The 9,242-nt window shown below is 48.2% G+C and overlaps 1 long non-coding RNA gene across 1 annotated transcript; it reads left to right on the top strand.

The window, feature by feature from the left end:
* The first annotated feature begins 236 nt into the window (after positions 1-236).
* 1700121N20Rik (RIKEN cDNA 1700121N20 gene) lies at positions 237-5,251 on the top strand. The gene is made up of 4 exons (NR_036593.1): positions 237-578; positions 1,340-1,420; positions 4,032-4,236; positions 4,852-5,251. It is a non-coding gene; the product is annotated as an RIKEN cDNA 1700121N20 gene (long non-coding RNA).
* The last annotated feature ends 3,991 nt before the right edge of the window (positions 5,252-9,242 follow it).

The following is a 9,242-nucleotide window of genomic DNA, read 5'->3' as shown; positions in this document are numbered from 1 at the left end:
TGGGCTGAGAGATTCAAAGCCTTACACACTTCCAGTTCACACCCTCTGCTTCGCGCTCATGGTTAGGATGTGGGCTCTCAGCTTCCTGCTCCCGCAACCATGCCGGCCACCGAGCTTTGTCACCGTGCCTGCCACCTGTTGCCATTGTGTCATCATCATGATGGAATCTTCTCCCTCCGGTACCATAAGCCCAAATAAACCCTTCCTTCTAGAAGCTGCTTTTCAGTCAGCTGTGTTTTATCACAGCAACAGGAAGTAACTGACACAAACGCCCATAAAGATGAAAAAGGTCTTGTGTGGAGCAGCGCTGTATGCTCATCCCTTCATCAGAGTCAGCTGGATTTTGCAAGGGAGGAAAGGATCTACATCTTCAAACCCTCCAGCCTGAGCTAGGCTCCCAGGACCCCACCCTCCTTCGCTCACACTTGCACGCGCAGGACCAGAGCCTGTGGGCCCTGGTGTACATCTCCCGCCGATGCAGAATCTGCAAATAGACGCCTCCTTCCACAACATACCTCTCCACAAAGCCAACCCACTGAAACGGAGCTCATTATCTCCAGACATCGCTGCGGCCAAAGGTTAGGCTTTTCAGAGTTATATTAGTCTCTTTGTCTAAACAGCGCAGACTTAATTGTCTGGGATCAGAGTTGTACTGTTTTGAGTTAAAAAGCTGTGATTAATTTGAGCTAAAGATGGCTGGACAGGCACAGGCTGATTCAGCTGCAGATACAAACCTATTATCATCAGAATGGCAAAGGCCATGGGGGGTGGGGGTGGGCTGCCGCGGGGAAACAGGTTTCCGCTCAAGAAAAACACAGAGCTGGGGAGGGCTGTGGGAACGGACTGAGCAAGTGGGACACCAGAGACACCTTCCCCAGCCTGTCACCCCCTCTATACCCCCACCCCTTGCACCCATGGGGCTCCGTGCACCCACCTGACGGCTCAGATTCAAATACGAAATCTCCACAGTCAAAAGTGCTTGAATACTTAGTTCCCGGCGGGTGGTACTGGCTTGAGAGGTTGTGCGACCACTTGTGTTGTGGGGCTTAGCTACAGGACAACAACCCGAGGAGTGGGATTGCAGAATTGGAGGCAGAAAATGCATTTCTCAGCCAGAAAACAGTTTCCTCTCTACAGCTGCTCCCTGTGACTAGTCCTCTATCTGGCAAGATGGCCGGCTCTCTTCTTCTGAGCAGCATGGTCTAACCTCTGCAAGCCTGCCTCTAGCAGTACATTTGTTTTCTTGTTGGTGTGATCTCGTAAATGGCAGAAGCGGCTTATCATAGTAATCAATAATTTGAGCTCAGTTTCAGCGGGGCCACTTGACTCTGCGTTGCAGGGCAGGCTATGATGCAGAGCATCATGGGATGGCAGCCTTCAGTGGACAATGACTTCGTGGTGGTCAGCAAGCCAAGAAGAGGTAACGTCAGAATCCAGTGGGTTTCCTCGCCACACCATTAGTCCATCCGCACCCCCCAGCACACAGGATAGTGACACCCACGCTCTGGGTGGGGTTTTCCTCCTCAGTTCCTCCTCTTTGAAAATAGACTGAGACACACCTGGGTGTACCTTATCAACTTTCTAGGTGCTTTTAAGTACCGTCACGTTGACAGTAGAGATTACCTACTGTAGTTAGACTTCTTGCCTCTGGTCCCAGACAGAAGAAGGTGAGGAGAGCCCAGACTCCTGACTGTAGCTTCTGTCTTCGCACAGGGCACGCTGTCTGGCCACGCCCCCTTACGCTTTAGCGCACCGCGTGGAAACAACCTTGTTTCTAACTCTAACTACTGCCTGTACCCAGCTGCATTCTTTAACTTAGCTTGCACTAACAGCTCAGATGGCCCTAAATTTTTCCAGTTGCTTTTCTTTTCTTTTTTCTCTTCTTTTGTTTTGTTTTGGCCCCGGGGAAAGTGGCTCCCTCACCTCCTTCCTGGCTCTGCTGGCTCACATTTGACCTTGAATTTAGTTCTGATGGCTTTAAGCAGGTGTGATTTTCTTTTCTTTTCTTTTCTTTTCTTTTCTTTTCTTTTCTTTTCTTTTCTTTTCTCTTCTCTTCTCTTCTCTTCTCTTCTCTTCTCTTCTCTTCTCTTCCCTTCCCTTCCCTTCCCTTCCCTTCCCTTCCCTTCCCTTTCCTTTCCTTTCCTTTCTTTCCTTTCCTTTCCTTTCCTTTCCTTTCCTTTCCTTTTCTTTTTTCTTTTCTTTCTTTCTTTCTTTCTTTTTTTGTTTGTTGGTTTGGTTTGGTTTTTTGTTTTGTTTTTCAAGACAGGGTTTCTCTGTGTAGTCCTGGCTATCCTGGAACTTACTCTGTAGACCAGGCTGGCCTCGAACTCAGAAATCTGCCTACCTCTGCCTCCTAAGTACTGGGATTAAAGGCAGCCACCACTGCCGGGCAAGCAGGTGTGATTTGCAGAGTAGAATGGGCACTGTCTCAGTCCAGTAGAGTACTGGCCAAGGACAGTTAGTGGGGAAGAGAGGAAAGTTGTCCCTGCCCTGGTCTTCGTGCTTAGAGAGCTCTGTGCACTCAGCAGTCACTCCAGCCTCTTGTATGAGCCAGGAGCCTTTTGTGTGTGCGCATGAATACGGACCGTTTCTTCAGTTCTTAGCCAATTTCCTCTTCCAAATTGTGAGCAGATGCATGTTAAATTAGGATTAATGGAGCGCCTTCGTGGTGCATTGAATTTGAGCCATGCACAGTAATAGTTTCATAACACATCATTCAACCTTTCTAAGAGGTTAAAAATTATATACTTAAAGCTTTAGTGTATTTGTCTACAGCCAGAATGAAATCAAATGGGAATTATCAGTTCACTTCATTAAAGGAAGACTGGTTAAACACACACACACACACACACACACGGAGAGGGGCCTCTTGTAGCAGATTAGAACTCAGTGATAACCTTAATATAAATACCCATTCCTTGATATAATTGTAATGAGCTGCCCTCAGTCACTCACTACGGCCAGCATCTGTAACACACGGTTGGGTTAGACTCTTTCAAAGCTAGTTACATTTTAGAAAACTTGAAGTCGGGACTAGATAGTTATACAAATTATTCTAATGTATTTCCTCTGCATATTAAATGAGTTCCCCAGACTGATAAAAGGTTGGGATGCAATTATTCTTCATTCCTCTGCTTCCTCCAACTCTGAAGTAAAAGCGGTCTGCCAACACTCCTTGATTGTTCCCACTGTCACTAGTGTGTTGATTGTAAAAATAAAACAGAGATCGGCCATTCCTTTCTCTTTTCACAGCATCCGTCCCCTGAAGGGAGATTTCAAAGGACCCGTGTTGACTATACTTTAAGGAATCATTGGAGGCGTTGGTTCAATTGTTTAATTCTGTTTGTTACCTGTGTTACAGAGCAATACTATAATTCTGCCTTTCTGGTCTCTCTCTCTTTTTGTCTATCTCTCTCTGTCTCTCTTTCCCTCTCCCTCTCCCTCTCCCTCTCCCTCTCCCTCTCCCTCTCCCTCTCGCTCTCCCTGTCCCTCTCCCTCTCCCTCTCCCTCTCCCTCTCCCTCTCCCTCTCCCTCTCTGAAAACCCAGGAGATCTGATCTGGGGGAGGGTGCTGTGTCAGAAGGCCCCTTGGTTGAATGTCATTCATTCATTTCACAAATGGCTCTTGGCCCCTGTTATATGGAGGTGCAGTCTTGGGCACAGTGATTTAATAGGCAGCAAAGCAGAAACTCCTGCCCCTTCAGGATGCTTCTGCCCCAGTAGTAAGATAACTGACAAGTAGGTAGGAGCCATAAAGGTTCAGTGGCTGAAAGCGCAGTCTATGCTGTCAGGAAAACAGACCAAAGGTACATAGTGACGAGATGCTGTTTTAAATCAGGTCAGCAAAGGTCACATGATAGGTGGCATTCTCTACTCTGAGAAAGCAACGGGATCTCAAGAGGACCCTAAACTAACATGTGGGCCCCAAACCCAGACGTTCATTATACAAGTAGCTTTAAATGTCTACTGAAAGGACTTCTGCTTCTGTTGTTAAACTGGTAAGACACCCCGATACCTCCCTGGTACTTACAGATGAGCAAAAGACCCGGGTTGCCAGAAGAATGTAAGTCAGCCTCGAAGACTGAGAAGGCAGAGTCACTACATGGGCACCGGCACAGACCCTCCTGGCCCCTTGAGGTGAGTGCTGCTTCGTTGTGGAGCCTCGAATGACTGTGGAGAAGAGAGTACCTATCCGCACGAGTTGACCTCCAACCTGTCTCAAAATGACGGGTCGAAGGTGAGCAGAGCTAGACAGAGGGGCCTTCCTCATCTGGCAGAGCTGCTCAGCATGGTGGGTGGATGTGGACAGAGGGGACACTTAGAAGGTAAGAGTGTCAGGAAGAGCAGCCAGGAAGGACAGGAACAGGTGGCACAGGTGGTGTGCTATCACCTGTCATTTGGAAGCAATGACAAGCTGAAGGTTTCAGGCAGGAGTGCTGTATGGTCCCATACTGACTCTAGAAGAGCCCATGTGGCATATTAGTAGGAAATAGCAAGTCTGAGAGATGCCACTCTCTTGGCTCCACTGTCCCCTCTGTCCCATAAGAGCCATGGTTAGGAAGATCTCTGAATTTACATTCAGCTTTGGGACTGGGCAATGCTAAGAGACAGTAACATCAATGCGTTCTTCTCTCTGGCACATACACATTTGGGAATTTTCTAAACTGGCCTATGCTTTTATCCTCTGAGATGTTATTAGCAGCTATGAGCCTAGAGGTTAAGAGAGAAGAGAAATCCTCTTTTGAACGGGGTGACTCTTTCTCGTCACTTGCCCCAAGCAGACATACTTGGGTGTCCACCCCTGAAAGACTGATGCATTCTTTCTATCTCTTCTCTCTCTGTGCAAAATAAGATGAGTCTGTGCTCTGTCTCAAGTGACAGCCGTCCCACCAACGTATTGTTCCCTGTCTTCAGATATTTGGACTCTACGAAGTACAGAGGCAGCGCAGATTTTTATCCTTGTGCAGATTCTTCAAAATGAACACAAGGTTACATAACCCAAGATGCACAGAGAAATGTGCAGTGTGATGGAGTTTCCAGGACACAGGCTGCAGACCAGTGAATGGCCGACATCAGCTGGCTTGGAGGGAGGTGCGCTGGAATCTCCTGCAGTTCCTGACGGAAGTGGGCTGTTTCCACGGTTTAGAACCGCTCACAACGTGAGCTACTTTTTTTAGTCTTTTCAAGACAGAAGCTTGGGTCAAAGTCTTATTCATCTGTGGCAGAGGGTAATAAAAACAGGAAGTCTGGGACCTGTCTACTGAGAAAAGAAAGCTCTTTCTCCTAAGTTGGGGACTGAGTCCACGCTGTCCAGTCCAAAACTACACTTCCCAGACTCCTTTGCACCTGGATGAGGTGCTAACTAAGACAGGTATGTGGCAATTAAGAGGCCAGTGATTCTTCTTCACTGTCTCCTCTCACCCACCCGCTGGGTGATAGAGAACAGAGAATCTGATGAGAGGAGCCTGGAGCCCTCCTCACCAAGCAGAGAGGCCCCCTGCCAATCATACTTAATCAGCCTGACAGGTGAGCGTCTAATAAACTCCCATGGTGTGGGCTGGTGAAGGTTGTTATTGAAGCTGATGGCAAAGGCTTGTAATAACTGTATTCTAGAAGCTGGGGATTATAAATTCCTGGCCGGTCTGGGCCACCACATGAGACCCTGTCCCCCAAACCACAAGAGAGTAACACTGAGGAGATGGTATAGTCAGTAAAGGTCTTGCCACACAAGCAGAAGGGTCTGAGTGTGGAGTCCCAGCTCTCTCGAGGTCCGAAGGGCCACATCTGTGTGTGATCTTAGCACTGACGAAGTAGAGAAAAGTGAAGCTCTGTAGATCATGGGCCAACCAGCCTCGTAGGGTCTATGAGCAATAAGATCTGTGAGAGGCAACTGTCTCAAAGAAGAAGATGAAGAGTAATCCATCAAGGAAGACACCTCACATCCACCTCTGGCCTTCGCATGTGCACTCATGTGCATTCCCGTGAGCACACACATGCATAGATACATGCATGCATACACACATGCATGTGCATACACCTGTCCAAACCCACATGCAGACATACACATTCATACATACAGATACACACACACACAAGCACACACAGGCATCTTTAGCCTTTGGTTCAACCATAGGGACCTGGGAGTCAACAGAACAGTGTATGATAGTGAAATCTCCAAGCTACACCCTGTGACCTTCAAGATGTCCTTGAGACCTGATAGAAAGAACCAAGTTGGGCATCATGACCTCTTATCTGTAAGCTGGGCTGCTTTCTCAAAGGCTGAGGGTTGGATGTACTGGCTGATTATCACAGAGAAAGGAGCCTACCTTGAGGAAATGCATCCATGAGATCTAGCTATAAGGTATATATTCTCAGTTAGTGATGAAGTGGGGAGGACCCAGCCCATTGTGGGTGGACCCATCCCTGGGCTGGTGGTCCAGAGTTCTGTAAGAAAGCCAGCTGAGCAAACAAGGGGAAGCAAACCTGTAAGCAGCACCCCTCCATGGCCTCTGCATCAGCTCCTGCCTCCAAGTTCCTGCCCTGTGTGAGTTCCAGTCCTGACTTCCTTGGTGATGAACAGCATTGTGGGAAGTGTACGCTGAATAAACCCTTTCCTCCCCAACTTGCTTCTTGGTCATGATGTTTTGTGCAGGAATACAAACCCTGATTAAGTTTCTGACCCACATCCCTTAACACCCAGCCTGGCACATGGTGATAGTGTCATTCCAGTTATTATTGTCACTGTGCTGATATAAACCTGCCAAACCTGGTAGATTGGTGGCTGGGATGACTCGTGATTTCGATAATTTAGAAAATGTGGACAGCAGTAACTTTGCTGCATTGGAGAGACAGAGACTCAATTTCCAACATGCCCCACATGGTGCTATCGCTTTCTGATACTGTCCCTCTAAACTCTCCCTGCCCCCATCCAGCAGCCTCACCCAGGGTGGAGGCTGAAGCACTCAGGATCAATTTGTGTGCCAGGGAAGGGCTACAGAGCTCAGTGGTTTTCTTCAGACGTCTCACTGACAGTCATGAGGATGCAGGCAGGAAGGGCTTGTTCCAAATCCCGTTGTATAAATAGGGATGGGACAAATGTTTTGCTAAAATAAGCGTGGCAATGAAAATGATTTCCCAACCAGAATCAAATCCAGCCCTTTATATTTTTTTCCATCCCCATTAATTCTAGAGGACTGCAAAGAAAGAGCCCATTCCAATTTTGTTCTCCGGCTTCGCTCATTTTGTCCAAAATAAGTGGCTAAAAGCACAGGGATGTGAACATAGGACGGAAAGGAAAATAATCACAGGGATTAGAAAGAGTAAGGAGATCCAGAGAGGTGGCAAGATACAAGATTTTGTCAACTCAACACAAACCTAGAGTCTGCTGGGACAAGGGAGCCTCCGCTGAGAGGACAAGCCCAGGGTGGGTATCGCCACCAGATTGGCCTGGAGGCAAGTCCATGGCGCATTTTCTTGATTAATGATTTCTGTGAAGAAATAAAAAAAACCCAGTCCACTGTGGACAGTACCACCCTTGGGCAGGAGGTTCTGGGCTGCATAGAGAGCAGGTTGAATAAGCCCTGGGGAGCAAGCCAGTAAACAGTGCTCCTCTGGGGACTCTGCCTCAGTTCCTGCTTCCAGGCTTCTGCCTTGAGTTCCTGCCCTGATTTCCTTTAGTGATGGACTCTGGTCAGGACAGGAAAGCCAAATAAACCCTTTCTCTCACAAGGTGCCTCGGTGTTTTTACAATGGCAGCAGAAAGAACAGCAGGACAGGTGGAATGCCCTGGCCGGGATCATTTTGAGATGGTGATTCTTGGCTTGCAATGGCTCAGCTGTCTCGGCTCCAGATGGAATTTGGAGAACTAGCCTAAAGAGGTTGTAAGTCAAGGTCCAGTAGTAAAAACTGCTCTTTGGCAGCTAAAGGATGTGTTGGGGTAGCCATCAGTGACCCCAGTGGATATTCTCTGATGCCCTGAGCAAGGAACATGGAGTTCAGAGCCGCTAAGCCACATCTAGCTTCCCATCTCTAGCCTTCATCTGAGAGTTCTCCTGTCCTTTTGGAACTTGAACTGAAACAGCAACAGAAATGAGAGGTCAGGACTTAATTAAGAGTGTTCAAACACAGACAGGGACGCTGCCTGGCAGGATCTGACTCAGCCAAGCTTCAGACAAGATCTGAAATTCTCAATGCACTTGGGTAGGTGCTACCAAGGAATTGGGAAAAGCACCATGGGATGTCAAAGAGGGACCTCACGGGTCATCAGGCCCACAGTGGAGCCCCCCCCCCCCCATGGCAATACTGAAGACAAGTCAGGGGAAGTTGGACCAATCTGGAATACAGGGACTAGATCATTTAAGAAGGGAGGCCCCCTGCTCCTAGGGTTGTTACCTCCTACTCTTCCTCCAGAGGGTGGTCCCTGAAGGAGAAAAGTCTACCCAAGAGAGGATAGCCCAGGCAAGACTTACCAAGGACAAGAAGTGCAGAAGGGGGAGAGGCCTCTGAAGCCAGTAAAGTCAGACCAGAGTATCCCCAAACCCAAACACACACACACACACACACACACACACACACACGGACACGGACACACAGGGACACACACACACACACATCTGCTTCTGAGGTTCCTTCCCCCAGTTTCCCTTTCTACCTCTCCCCCCCCCCCACCCCCTGCTTCTGTTCATGCATCAATCTCTAATGAATGACTTCACTTTCTTTCAGTGGTCCTCAGAGTCCATGACATAGCTCTCTTCTGGGGCCCCTCACAGTCTCTGTCATTTTCACTCTTGGACAGGAAACCCCTGTTTTTCAAATCTGCTTTCTCATCCCCAGCCTCAGAACTCAGTCACTTTCATACTATGGTAGAACTTATTCTGTTCTCCATGTAGGTGCCTCAGGATCTCCAACTGTCACTGGGTCAGCCACTCTTCTGTCTTTGACTGTCACTTCTCTCTCCCGGTGCCTTTACTTCCTCTAGGCAGGTCTTCTTTCCAGGAAGACCAATTCTTTATCCACCCTCCCAGGAACTTGGCAGTATCCCTAGATGACCCCTATCCAAGATCCCCAAAACAGTTCTGCTCTCTCCACATGATTCCTCCCTAAACTAGCCCAGGCTGAGTGTTGTGTAGCTATTTTCTCTGAATTGAAATGCCCCCATCCTCAAGGGAAGCTCGTATGACTCAGGAAATAACTGAAGCTTAGAAATCTCAAAGACTAAGCACAACATCCCAAGTCTCTGAAGTT

This window comes from Mus musculus, chromosome 12, assembly GCF_000001635.26.
Source record: "Mus musculus strain C57BL/6J chromosome 12, GRCm38.p6 C57BL/6J".
Taxonomy (NCBI): domain Eukaryota; kingdom Metazoa; phylum Chordata; class Mammalia; order Rodentia; family Muridae; genus Mus; species Mus musculus.
Note: the sequence above shows the minus strand (reverse complement) of the source record. Positions and strands in the feature narration are given on the sequence as shown.